We start from the raw sequence: 15,114 nt of genomic DNA, 5'->3' as shown, positions 1-15,114 counted from the left end.
GGGCAGTCCACTGCCTAGCGAACCTTCATCCCTCCAGCATGCACAAGGACATTTAAAGATGTGAAGCCAGATGTGGCCACTTAGCTCTGGACACACCACAAGCAGTCATACAGTTCAACAAGGAGCTTAACATCATTTCTGTTTCACCTCCAAAGCAAGATGTTCTAGTTAAGAAGAATAGGCCCTACATTATATGCTTTGAGAGGACTTCTATGTAAAACTGAGCCTCCCCCACAAGTAGACTCCAAATGTTTCTTTGTGTATCCCTGGCTGTTCTGGAACTCACTCTGTAGAGCAGGCTGGCCTCAAACTCACAGAGATCTGCCTGCCTCTGCCTCATGAGTGCTGGAATTAAATGTGTGCACTACCACCACCACAAAGTAGACTCCAAATGTAGCAAAATGACGTGAAAAAACATAGCTTTCATGTCTCCATTCTCTGTCGGGAGTCCTATTGAGGATCTTAACTTTTACTTCCACTTAACCTCAAAGCAAGTTTGCATGTGGCTCTACCACATTTAAAGAGGTGGTATCAAGGCCAAAGGGTAAGCTGAGCATCTCTTACATGTAGACAGTTAATGTGATTCATTGCTCAACTTTTTTGGGGTTGATGTCATTGGGACCCATTGAAAATCTGTATATTCTTTCCCATTCATCCCCCACATGACTATTCAATGTAGAGTAACTTCTTGCTTAAAAAGTAATAATAATGCAAAGAAGATAAAACAGAATGTGGGGTTATGCAATACTCACAATTTGTTCAAAATGTAATCCAAAATCATCCATCATACACCAAACCAGGAATAATGAAAATCTGAACAGTATAATCATTGACAAATAAACTGGGGTGGAATTATAATGAGTATGCTAAATAAATTATCTGGGAAATATTGAATGTAATATGTATTTCTTAAAATACATGAAAAAAGAAAATGTAAGCAAAACTCAAAGCTATTAAGAATAAAGACCAGTGGAAATGGAAGACATACTTGAAGAACCCCCCCCCACAAAAATAGTATTGACCACAACTGAAAACCAAAAAGAAAAATAGACCAGGGGTCTCATAAACTCAGAAACCATGGGGGACAGTATGAAAAGTGCTATTATTTGTATCATCAGATTCTTAGTTGGAAAAGGGAGCAAGTGAGACAGAAAAGCTTGAAGAAATAGTGAACAAAGTATGCAAAATGCCAGAAGAAACAAACCTAGAGACTCAAGAACCCAAGTAAATCCCAAGTATCCAAATACAGTAATAGCTATTCAAACAGACATAATTGGTAAAATTCCAGGTAGAGGTTAAGAGCACTGACTGCTCTTCCAGAGGTTCTGAGTTCAATTCCCAGAAACCACATCACGGCTCACAACCATCTATGATGAGATCTGGTGTACTTTTCTGGCGTATAATACTTATTATGTATGCATAATAAATAAATACATTTTTTAAATTCTAGGTAGAAAAGACAAAGGGAAAAAACTTAGAAAGCAGACAGAAATCACACATCTTGTAGATTCAAATGGCAACAGATGTCAAATCAGAAACTCGATAGGCCAGAAGTATTTGCATGATGTATTTGAAGCGTTGAAATTAAGGGACTGTCTAGGAATCCAGCTTACTAGACAGGGCACCTAACATGACTCACATGAAACCAGATGTAGTAGCTCACACCTATAATCCTAGCACTTGGGAGATAGAAGCAGATACAGTCATCCATGGCTACCTAAAATGCTTGAAACCAGCCTGGGCTACATGATAACCTGCCAAGAAAGCAAATGGTAAAAAAAAAAAGAAGAAGAAAGGAAAAAAGGGGGGAGGAAGGTAGGATTTGAGGGAGGTAGGAGAAGCAAAGGAGGAAGGGGAAGGGAGGGAAGAATGAATAAAGGGAACTGTCAGTTACATTTTCTTTCTAATTAGATCTTGTTTGACTTTCAGTAATATGTTCTTAGGTACTTTTCCTATATACAAGATTAAAATCACATTTTGAAAACAATTATGCTACAAAATTAATTTTCAAACTGTCAGTAACTTTTCTAAATTGCACATGGATCTTTAAGGCACACTGGTCATAATATACAAATCAACTTTTATCTAGTGTAACTTCATGATCCAGTTAAAAATCAGTCAATGGATGACCGTAATGTTGAGAACTAAATCACAAGATCCTTGCCACATAGGCATAAATCATTCATTATCCTGTGTTATCTTTACATCATCCTCTCTTTTCATACCTTTCTGGGCACTCATTATACCTCTTATGTATAACATTCCTTTCTGCTCTGTACAAAGTATTTTTAATTCTCCTACCATTATATATTTATCCTCGTTTAATCTCAGAAACTCATTCTTCCTAATTCAAACACAATCTAAGACTGCCTTGTACAACAAAATATGTTAACATTCTTTATATTCTACAGATTTATAGCAGAGTCATGGTTAAAATTACACCTGTGCCTATTCAGTGCACACCACAATAATTTGTACTGTAATTGTGGATTTACATCGGGTCTTTAATAGTTTAAATTAAAACACTAACTATAATAGCACTATGTAGCTAAACATCTGGAATACATAGCAGGGGAATGGTTAGCTAATGGATATTTAGTATTAGTGATCAAAGTGAAATCTTGTTTCAATTTCTTCATCATGATTCTGTCAAAGATACCGATGACTTTCCAAATCATTAGGGTATTCTACACTTGATTCAATACAGGAACTTTTTACTGATATCAATATCTGAATACCTCAAAGGAAAAGCATTTACTTGGGATGTAAGTAACATTTTGATGCTATTGATGTCACACCCACATCTATCATTTGCTCTTTCAATACACACTCACTTCATCGTAATGCTACCCATAATTGACTTTTGAAGAAAGTCTAGGAAGCTTGGCAGTAAATGTTTCCTAATGTGATTTTAAACCAATTACAGAGGTGATTTGGGATATATGTATATAAGCTTTCACACTCATTTATTGGGATAACAATGAATCATATTCTACAGAATCACCAAATTCCTCTGAAGGACTAACAGGTACCTATGGGAATAACTCATTCAGAACCATAACTCTGTTTGCTTTCTTCCTGGCCATGACTCCAATTTCCTACTCTACTCTTTAAATTAGTTGGATGACCTCCTTCATAGACAGTTTGCATTTGATGTCTCATCTCAGATTCAGCTGCTCATTGGACTCACGCTAAGAAATCCCAAACTTCCTTTAGATCAACAGTCCAGTGCCTCTTACAGGACCATAAATGGTAGCATTACAAAGGGATAGCATAAAACATGTCATTCTTTGTAAATCATGCTGACTTCAAAGAGACAGTTGTTATGGGAAATATATGTGGGTAGAACAAAGCAGAAATATCACTTGTTTTCTATATATGAAGGTTGAAAATTTATGGGCAGATGGTGTCTAACAGGTGTGGCTATAATTTAAGAGGCCTGCTCCATTAGTCATCAGGAAATTGCTATTACTATTTTTGCAATGTTGACCTCAAGACATTAATGTTCCACTTGTTTCCACTTACCCTAATATCCATTGGCGTTGATTACTAATAGCTGATGGATTTATTCTGACTCTATTATCTTTTTCTTCCTCTCTTTTTTAAATTTAAATTAGAAACAATCTTGTTTCACCTGTCAACCCCAATGCCCTCTCCCTCCCCTCCACCCCTGCCCCCCACCAGCCCCTGTCCCATTCCCTTTCTGCTCCCCTCTACTATCCTACTACAAAAATCTACACACATACTTTTGTTTGTGACATATTTTGAAAAGGCGTTAAAGATGTCTGTGAAAAGTCCTTCAAATGGGTTCTTATGTTTATTTTCTGAATATTAAATTTAGTAAAACTATTTTCTGAAAGTCAAAATGAAGATTGCTGAGAGGAAATCCATTGGGGAAGGGAAGTAAATTAAAATTTAAAAATAATTAGCAAACTTAAATCTTTGTCCTCATTTTGTTTGTTAACTCACAAAGGATACTGAGCCTTCTTGGAACACTTTGCATGGCTTGAAGTCTCAGACTGTAAACTGTGGTCTTACCATAGTGTATTTGCTTCAACTTTGTAAATTATTATTTTTCTTATAAATTGGAAGATGTGGGGGACATTTGCTTAAAAATGGAAAGACAATGGAATCTACGGGTACAGATTATTAATATTTTACTAAAATCTTCTTTTCAGCTCCTTGAATATCAAGGCCTGATGTGCCCAAGAAGCAATTTCTGGTAGAAATCTGAAGATTATCTTTAAGGTATAAAGGTCAATGAATTAAGGACAAGAAGGTTTCAAATCAGGTAGGAACACTAAAGAAAAATCATAGATTCATTCATCTCAAATGTTTCTCAGAAGGTGTTTGAAAAAGATGAGTGTCTAACTAACATGAGTTTGCTTTCAATTAATTCCCTTGGTGGTGTAAGTGTTTACCAGAGAGTTCCTTGGAGAGAAGCAAATACAATAACAGCATGATTTTCCCCTATTTTTAGCTCATTGTTTCTATGTGCACTTAGCAATCCCAGGGCTTTAATCTCAGGAGGCTGCAAATACAGTATAGTAGAATAACCCACTCCATATTGTCTCCTAAGAAAAATCATTTTCATATGTTGTCTCCATTACCCTTAGGTTGTTATCAAAAATCAAGGACCCAGACAACATAAAGTGAGGAATAGTTCCAGTTGGCTGTATAAGGAAATTGACTTGGTTTTTCCTGGGGCCCAACTAGGCTTAGTTTTGATGATAAGTGGAGTTGGAAAGGAGGAGAATGGGACATGCTGAAAAAAAGTGTGTTTTCAAGTAATTATATATTGTATGGGAATCAAGATTCACTAGACTCAGTACAGGTTAAATGAAGTTTATTTGGAGAGATTACAGTTACACAAGAGGCGGTGACTGCCACAGATTCCAGCTCCAAGGATCGATCCACCCAGGCTGTTTTCTGTGAACCTACAAGAAGTCACTACATACATGACTGTAGTGAGGTATCCATCCTTCCCACACCTATAGAATTGACCGTGCCCATTCCAGGTGGTCACATGTACGGACTTGATGGAAGGCAGGACTAGATCTGGGGTACCCTACGCCAGCGCTCTCTCTAGAGGTCATGCATGACTCACAATTTTCTTTTTCAGTTACAATTTTAGATGGAAATTTAGATTAGAGAGTCTTCATATTTTATGAGACAAAAAAACAGTGGCATCAAAATCAAAGACTAGTTTTCTCATGTGCAATTAAGTACTTACGGTTTAGCATCATGCACGACCTCTACTCAGCATTCCCAACAAAGACACATTATAAATGATAGTTTGGTGAGTGAATGAAACAAGTTGATAAGGCAAAAAAGGGTGTCTACCCTTATGTTGCAGTCTTATGTTCTGGAATCTTAGAACCAATCCATCACTGTAAGTGAAACATGGAATATAAGCAATAAAATCCATTGAAGGAATGGATTAATCCCCATGATTCTGAGTCAAATTGTATGACAAGCCCAGATTCCATGTTTGCCAAGTTCTATTGTAGAGTCAGCCATGATATAAAAGCTTGCATTTGACATAACTGATATAGCTAACAGTTTATCATAGTTTCAGATTAATTTTTATAATCATGTCATATAGCATCCTTTACATTTAGACACAGCACCTACATTAAGATTACTACATGATAATTGACATGTGAGTAGAATATCCCTGCAATAACCTTCTAAGCCATATTATTTTAAGGAACATGGCTGTTAAGCATTTTATGGTACTCTTAAAGATAAACTCTGCTTTACATCCTTTTTGATGGGTGGAACTGCCGTAGTGCCTCAGCAGTGATATTTCTGTAGGCTGTTGTTACCTTCTGCTTTCTCAGGGAAGAGGAAAGACAAGCTGCCTAATCAATGAAGGAGATTTAAGTTTCACAGATTGCAGTTACCAAAAAAACTAAAACTCAGTCTAAAAATTGCATACTGGAACTCATTCCAAGAATATGTAAAATACATTTCCCTGGACTTTTATTCTTTACTGTTGGGTGGTTACTCAAATGTACTTACTAATAGTATGTCTGAGTTGCTAGCTCAGTCATTAACTGTTTTGTAGTTTTGCTCTGTACGTATTTTTCAACAATCTCAAGTTTACCTCCCACATCTCTTTTCTTTCTTATATTGTCTTGGTAACAGAAGATGTACTTATCTGATGCTTTTAAACCTCCTGGACATGCAAAAGAATAGTGCCTCTTTAAGTAAGGATGATACATGTTCAAAAGAAGAATGCTTCATTATGAAGCTAAGATTCTCCTATGAAAGAATTTCATAGCAGAAAGCTCTGTAAGCTGAGGTTTGTAAGCGGATGTGTATGGACTTCAGGAGCAGAGATTGTTTTCTCCAGAATTAAGACCTAAATAAAACACTTGCTCTCTAGAGATTTTTAAAAAACTCTTGTATAATATTTAATTCCAGATTTGTATGCAATATTTGAACCATAAGATCAAAATAAACTTCTCCAAAGTTAAGAAGTAGGATGAAGAGCACAAGATTTTTCCTCAAGTGTGCATCATTGCTTTAAGCTCATTTCATCACCATAGAAGGAACTGTTCTTGGTTTCATGTAAACATCCACAAATTATTTTTATTATACAGGTGATCTTTTTTAATTTTATAGAATTACCATTATACTTTAAATAGTCTTCTGTACTTTTAAAATCAATGATATACTTCTAAAGTTCATACATTTAGTTTGAACATGTATTTTTCCACCACTATTATGCTATTTTCCTGTGTTCAGATGAACACATATTTATCATCTTGTTGATGATGTTGGCATTGTTTTGGCCTCATTTTAATAAGCTTAATGATTATTTATTTTAATATCCTCTTGTACACATTGAGGTGTGTGTGTGTGAGAGAGAGAGAAAGAGAGAGAGACAGACAGAGACAGACAGAGAGAGAGAGAGAGAGAGAGAGTGTGTGTGTGTGTGTGTGTGTGTGTGTGTGTATGTGTGTGTGTACAGCCTCTATAGTTCCAGGCTTTACCAAACTAGGTGATGGACAGTTTCAATTTGCAGTACTTGGCTAATATTGCTTCAAAAAATGCCACAAACCTTTTAGCTTAAATAACAGTTTTTTTCATAGTTCTAGAAACAAAGAAGCCTGAGAGCTGTTTCTGTGCCTCTTAGATGGCTGTTGCTGTGGCTCTCAGTTCTTTCCTTTTTATGGAAATTGCCTTCCTGGGAGCTACTCTGAGTGGATTAGTGCCTCGCCATTACAACCTCATTTAACCTCAAGTACCTCTTCAAAGACAGAGTTCTAATATCACATTGAAACAGCAGTGCCAGTGTGGAAATCTGTAGTAAAGTCAGTTTATAGCAATCTAATGGAGTTTTATCCCCAATCAGTAGAAAAATTCCCTATTGATTCAATTGCCAACATGTTTTCCAGTATGTAAAAGTCCAGGAATATCTTCTACTAATAATTAGATTTTATTTTATTCACATACTTCTTACTGTTTTTAAATACAGAAAAATTAATACCCTGTGATACAATTAACTTCACCCAGGCTAGTCTTTAGTAGGAAAAAGCATGTCTGAAGATAAATAGCCACTCTTAACAATACCTAAACCAAATTTGTCCTTTGGGATTGGAGCTTTTTATCTTAAAATGCTCTTTTCTGGCATTGTGATGTATAGATAACATCTTGGGGGATGTAGTCTTCAAGTTCCAGTGTATCTTTCTTTTCATGACAGTAATCTATGTAATATGACTCATGTCTGATCCATTTTTATGAATCACCAAACTTTTCAGGACCTATCCAAATTCTAGTAAATCTTAAGTGTTTATTTTAATTGTATTTGTGTGTGTACTCGTGGGTTTACATTCGAGTGTCATGCTGAGTGAGATCAGTAGAGGGTGTTGGATATCGAAAAACTGAAGTTATGGGTGGCTATGAGCCATCTGACATGGGTGATGGACTCGGAATCTGGTCATCTACATGAGCCCTTTATCATGTGTCTCTCCAGGTCTCTGTATCGTCATAATTGTAAAGAATTCTCTGACTTATCTGATTTCCATGTAATGTATAATCAGTTTCTGGACTCGCCATTTGTTTATTTCACTGTCCTCAAGTGCCAGTGCCACATCACATCATGCTTAACACAGCTCTAAGTTTGTGTATGTAGGGAGCTAAAATCCTTCCACATTAAAGCCATTAGAAAGATCTAGGCTATTCTTGGCCATGTGACCTTTCATGTAAATGTCATAAATAGCAGCTCCACAAAAGATCTGTCAAGTACTTGTATTGAAATTGGATCAAATATGACAAATATGAGAAACTCTCGACTACTACAGATGACCTTTCCATCAGAAACTAAATCTTTCTTTACACATCATTTTTAATAAAGTTTTTCTGAATAGTGTCTTGCATATTTGTGTAACCTTATTCCAAAGTAAGTTTCAAACAATTGGAAATGATTTCCAGGATTGTTCCTCTTAATTTCTTTGTAGAAACACCATATTTTATGTCTTGATCTTATTTCCAGCCACTTCGATAACAATCAATTCTCTTTTTATGGTAGAAAATTGACTTCCCTAGAAACAATTGACTTCCCTAATGACTTTCTCATAAAATGGGAATGAATATGAAAAAAATTGTTTAAAGGTGAAGGTGAGTTCTGCTTATATCTTCTGTAATGGAAGTAAATATTCTCCATGATGACTGATGACTTACATTGTAGTAACCCTTGTGTGTGTGCGTGCGTGCGTGTGTGTGTGTGTGTGTGTGTGTGTGTGTGTGTGTGTGTATGGGCTACATATATATGGGTTACATTAAAATGTATAGATATAATTTATGTATACTATATATATTGATTTAAATGCAATATCAACAAAATTCAAAATTTATTCACTAATATTATCCCACTTTTAAAATATTTTGTCTGGTGTCATACATTGTTAGGCTATTGGACCATAGTATTGCAGGATTTTGTACTTGACATAATGAGATCTCTTTGGTAAAAATTATCCTTTTATTTAAAAGAAATTTGCAAGATCATCTTCAAGTTTAGTAACTAATCCAACATGTGTTATCACCAAATGGCTTTTTTTTTAGTAATATCTGCATTCCTACTGAATGACTCAAGACATTAATCTTTGCAATAAGGCTGCTGTGTACACACTCTACAGTAATTGGCAAGTCTTGTGTTGTCCCAATTTTTGGAGATTAAGAAGCATAGAATACTTAGCTAATTCACCTCCTCACATGAATGGCTTTCTAGTCTTTGGCCAGAAGTGCCTAATTTTCAACACTGTAAGATAGCTGATACAGCTATATCTGAGTTACAGAATATAAGATTTATAATGACATATAACAAAAACCAAAATTGAGAAGTTGGAAAGCAAATACTCAATAAAGCATTTGGGTGGGGGAAAAGGGAATGATCTATATCCAGAACATCTAAATTTTGCTCTTTTGTCCTAAACTATGAACTGTATGAATTCATGCAAGCAGTTATATATGTATGCTTAAATGATTCTAAAATTGCTATGATTGAAATGTTATGGTCCAAGCCCATGAATGCTTGAAATTTATGAAAAGAAAATCTACAAAAGTCCGGTATTTTCTCTTTTACTTAATTTTATTATTGAACTTTTGTATTTATCTTAACTTACAAAAACATGCTGTATCTGCAATAAACACACAAAACATTATGTCTAAGCATGATGTATCTATTTCTTAAATTAACATTTTATTTAAAGTGGTATTTTAAGCCAATTGACATGCAAACATGGCAGGGTAAATACTCTCATGAATTTCATAAATAACACAGGCAACCAAGGAATACTGAGACAGAGAGGAATAATTTATCCCAAATTTGAACCTCTGAATTGGTTATCCAATAACAAGTAGTCAGCCCTGAAATTATATACATACAAGTAACATATATAAACCAAGTAGTTTAATATATTTAGAAGTGTGTGTGTGTGTGTGTGTGTGTGTGTGTGTGTGTGTGTGTGAAAGTAAAAGAGGCCATGATTTCAATAGTAAAAGGGGTCAGGAGAAGAAGATGAAGGGAAAAAGAAAGACATAAAATGATGTAGTTATATATTAATTTTAAAGGTAATTTTTTCTTTTTTTAATTTAACTTTTTATACATGTTACTCTCAGTTCCCTTTCCCTCCCCTCCTCCCCCAAACCCCTAACCCTCCCAACCCACCACGCCACTCCATTCCCCCTCCAATCCTCAGGGAGGGTAAGGGATTTTTCAGGTCTTCCTCCATGTGTCCAGGCTGAGAGAGCATCCCTTCATGTGAAATGGGCTCTCTGAAGGTAATTTTTAAAAACTAAATGAAAATAGAATTATGTTTCTATCCTAAATTATAATTCTGTTTTTACAATGTTTACAATCCCCCATGCCTCTGCAGTCATTTATTTCCCTTTATTTTGGTCACTAAACATTTTAGAATGAAAATTTAGAAAATTACTTTCTGTGATGCCAGTATCAATGCAGTTGTTTTATTGACTTTCCAGACATCATACTCAACTATTTGCTGCCTTTCTCACTGCAGAGTACTGCCTGTTCTCTTTTGGTGATATCCCCAGTTGCTATGAGAAACCATACTTTCCTTTTTTGGGTTCTCAGCCTACTTAATAAAAGAATTTTCAAGCAGACTCAGAAGGAAACTTGAGCACAGTTTTATAGAATTTGAAAGCAAAGCAACAAGGTAGATAAGCTGTAAATCTCAGCAGCTGACCAGAAGAGAGAGAATGAGAGAGACAGCTACAACTTTGACTTAGGAGTCAAAAAAGTAGGCAGACTCATTGATTGAGACCTGAAGGCAACAACTTCATGGACAAGCAGCCACACTGTAGGTGAGAAAGCCCAGAGTACATACCGATGCTTTGAACAGTATCTGAGAAACATGGGTGGGGGACAAGAGTTACATTTTTCAGAATAACAGAAAAAAGTGGAAGGGTTCAAAGTGCTTTGTGAAAAAGCTTTAAAAGTCACCGCCCTGAGGGAGAGACTTCAAAGGATGAATGTGGCTATTATTAAGGAGCTACTTAGTTCTTAACTTGTCTTCTGGGAAGTATTTCTTGGGGGTTAACTCCTGGCCAACTGATCAGCAGGCTCCACAGGATCAACTCTCTTAAAAGGAAAAAGAAATAATATGTTCTATTTTTTAGAAATTTAGATTGTGAACTCTTCACCTAGAGTCAGGGATAAAACTTAGATCCTATTCTTGTGACCAAGAGGAATTAACTTTGATTGATGGACCTCAGCCAAGCCCAGATATCACCAACTTATCATATAGAAACTTAAATCTGAAGAAGGGTCTCCTTTTTTAGTGTTATCATGGAAATGGGAGGTAGGGATCCATCCTCAACTTTCTAGAAGACTTCTAACTCCAGTAACATCAGCCTTTCAAAAGTTGAGACAATAAACTCATTGAGGAAAAAGATAAAGGACCAAACTCTCAAATGCTTATAGTATTTCTGATATCTAATTGGGACAAGTCCAACAAAATTTCTGGTTTATGGCCAAGGACACTGATCAAGACCTCTGATCTCTAAACTGCTTTGGCTGTTCTTAGGAAATTTGAGTGAGAGTGAATCTGGCTTATTCCTGCTAAGTGGGGTCATTGGGAGTGGTGGTTGCTACAATTCTCTAGTAGGCCTCTCTAAAAGTCCTTAAAAGTGCATAGATATGTGGTTTCATTTGCATACAAAGAAAAACAGTTAGGAAGTGGGCAATCAAAGGAACCCACATAGCCAGTCTGACTATGGACTCACTATAAACATCAAGATGGGAAATTTAAACAGAAGGTAAGTACATAAGATGCAATGCTTACAGGATTGCAACTAGGGTTATAATTGATATAAACCATTTCTACTCTAAAATGCAAAGATCCTATTCCAAAGATAGTTACTAATGGAATGATGGCATTTGGCACAGTCTCAGTCTAATTTTGAAAATAAAATCACAAAAGACATTAGCAGAATTATCAAGAATTTTTACATAGTATTTTATTGACTGTTAGGAAGGGCTTGAGAATCTTCATTTGGCTAGTTGAAGATCTGGTCCTCAGGGGTCAGTTGGGTTTGGAATGAGCTTCTTGATCCTTTAAACTTTTATTTATGTATGTATTTCACTAGCTGTGACATCTGTTGGCATAATTCGGAGTGTTGCTTGCCACACCATTTCTCATGTAGGGGAGTTTATATTTCAAAAGGAGGAACAAGGCAGGACTCAGTCTGGCTTTTTGTCATTTCAAGTACTCCCACTGTGGTATCTCACTCTTTGACCTTTGGGTTCATTGGAACAGGTTCCCAGATTTCAAACCCTTGTCTTCCATCAGGGATTGTTCCTGAAAAGAGCACTGTCTCTCAGTCTAGAGGTAAACTTCTTTCCTGGACCGTAGCTCTCTATCTACACTCACTATTCATGAACTTATTTTACTATGATGTCATCACAATCAAATGAAGATGCTTATGGATCTTGAATTGATCCATCCAGATCTGCCTGCTCATCCACATCTCAGACTCCTACCTACAATTTTTCGCTGTATCTGCTCAGTGAATCTCTTATGTCAACATTAACAAATACACTAAGCATTTTACTTTTGCTTTCTTTTCTAGTGTAGCAGTTCTCAACTTGTGGGTTACTGCCCCTTCGTGGGATTAAATGACCCTTTCACATGGTCACCTAAAACCATCAGAAAACACAGATATTTACAGCATGATTCATAACAGTAGTAAAATTGCAGTTATAAAGTAGCAACCAAAATAACTTTATGGTTGGGGTTACCACTACATAAGTAACTGTATTATAGGGTCACAGCAATAGGAAGGTTGAGAACCACTCATTTAATGTTCTGAAATAGGGCCCTTACTTGCTTGCCCAAGTTGTTCTCTAACTTAAAGTCCTACTTCAGCCTCCTACATTTCTGGGAATAAAAGCATATACCTACTGCCTACTGTTTTACATTTATCCATCACTTTCACTCTAGCTTTTCCCATCTCTGCCACCAATCAAATTGCTTAGGCCAAAAACCTTGGCTTTATCGTTAACACGTCACTATTCCAAACTTCTTACATCTGGTTCATGAACAATTTGCAAAGATTCCAAATTCATCATCTAGCCTGAATACATCTAGTTCCCACTAACTTCACTAAACCCCAAGCCATTATTGCCCACCTAGGGCAATAGGCAGTATCTTCCATAATCTCCCATCTTCTTCTCTTGCCCCCATATTTATCTTGTGTTCTGTAACCAATGCAAGATCTACAATAATCTAAAGAAACATGGAAACAGGTGAAATCATTATTCAGACCTCTGAACCTCATATGAATTAAAATACAAATTTTATGACTTTTTATAATGTACATGTCCTCACTGAATGCTTTTCCAGCCTCAGTATAAAAATGCATTTATAACTGCTCCCTAAAGCCTAGTAGTTTTCTTCTCTGAAATTTTTTCAACGTTATGATCTTTGCTCTTGATTTGGTTGAAGCCTAAATGATTTGTAAGATTCCAACAAGCTAGATTTCAAAAAGAAGCACTTGTGTTTTATTTTGTGGAGACATTTGGGATAAGACATTTTGGGAAACTAAAGATATATTTATACATTATTCACACTTCTAGCAGTTCATCACTTGGTTAAATAAGAAATGTGAACTTAGATCTCAAAAAGGAGTTACAAATGGTAAAATCCACGTGTTTTAAACAATGAACTCTGTGTGTTTCTAGACATGTGAACTGTATCACATATGTGGCTCATACAGTTGACCAGTGAGATGTATTGAAGGTCAACAGATGATTTATAGTCTATTCGGCAAAAAAGGGAAGGGGATAAGTGAAGGTGGGTCCCAATACTATTCCAAGCACTCTTTATTTTTCATCTTATACTGCATTTATTTCTTTTCAAGGCCTATATTTTTTTAATTTTTTAAATTATTTTATGTATTTAGGTTAGAAACAATCTTGTTTCACATGTCAATCCCAGGTCCCTCTCCCTGCCCTCCTTCCCCGCCCTCCCCACCATGTTCCCCAGTCCCCCACCCAGTCTCCACTCCGAACCCCAAGGAGGATGAAGCCCTCCATGATGGATCTCCAGTAACTGTCATTTCATCCAGGGCAGAGCCTAGGCCCTCCCCCCCCGAGCACTCTTGGGTAATAATTATGCAGATCAATTCATAGAGTAGACAGCAGTCCGGTGGGATTATGTACTTTTTAATCTGTTGGGTATTAAATATTTAGGTGAATATTGAGGGGAAATGTTAAGAACATTTTAGAGAGATAAAAGCATCTGATAGGGAAATGACCACAACAAGCATCACTTGACAGATACTAATAGCCTTTGGCTGGATGAGGGAAAAATTTGTATAGAAGGGAGGGTGGCAGCAGTAAGAATTTGATAAAATATTCAGCAAGAAAGAAGAGAGGGGGTGAAGAGGGAGAGAGTTGGTCATGGGGGAACAGGAAGTTGAGTGGGTGGGGGTAGAATAGGGGGAAGAGGGAATCATAGGATAGAAGACAGATCAGGCACCAGAGTGACCTCGAGTGATCTAAAGGGATAACACCAATTGGCAAGCCAAGCAATAGTGGAGAGACCACCTCGAATGCCCATTCCTGATAATGAACTTGATGTCTATAACCATCCGGGAGCCTTCATCCTGTGACTGATGGAAGCAGAGGCAAACACACAATTAATCACTGAACTGAACCCAAGGAACCCAGTGACAGAGAGAGATGAGTGATGAGCAAATTGGCAAAGAATGGGCTGGCAAAACCAGCAGAGACAGCTGATCTGAACAGGGGAGAGCTCTTGGACCCCAGAGCGACAGTGGGAAGGCCAGCATGGGACTGATCGGGACCCCCAAATGTGAGTGTCAGTGAGAAGGCCTGGGCAACCTATGGGGCCCTGAGCTGTGGATCAGTGTCTATCCCTGGAATACAAACAGTCATCGTGTGCCTATAGCACAAAGAGGGATGCTCTCTCAGCTTGGACTCTTAGGGGAGTGCCTGGACCCTACCCAGAGTGAAATGACAGATTCTAGATATCCCCTATGTGGAAGAATTTGGCAATAGGGTGGGAGGGTGGGGGGGAAGGGGAGTGTGGGAGGAGGGGAGGAAAAAAAAAACAAAGAATA

The 15,114-nt window shown here is 36.9% G+C and overlaps 1 protein-coding gene across 2 annotated transcripts in view; it reads left to right on the top strand.

The window, feature by feature from the left end:
• Pkia (cAMP-dependent protein kinase inhibitor alpha) overlaps positions 1-15,114 on the top strand; it is a 76,146-nt gene that overhangs the window by 40,199 nt on the left and 20,833 nt on the right. The window contains exon 2 of one of the 2 annotated variants that reach the window (XM_013110980.3): positions 4,179-4,291. The exons of the other annotated variant lie outside the window; for it this stretch is intronic. The gene's annotated coding sequence lies outside the window, so the exon portion shown is untranslated. The remainder of the gene's footprint in view (positions 1-4,178; positions 4,292-15,114) is intronic. 2 annotated transcript variants of the gene reach the window in all.

Source organism: Mesocricetus auratus, unplaced genomic scaffold (genome assembly GCF_017639785.1).
Source record: "Mesocricetus auratus isolate SY011 unplaced genomic scaffold, BCM_Maur_2.0 Super-Scaffold_6730, whole genome shotgun sequence".
NCBI lineage: Eukaryota > Metazoa > Chordata > Mammalia > Rodentia > Cricetidae > Mesocricetus > Mesocricetus auratus.
This window is presented reverse-complemented; position numbering and strand designations above follow the sequence as displayed.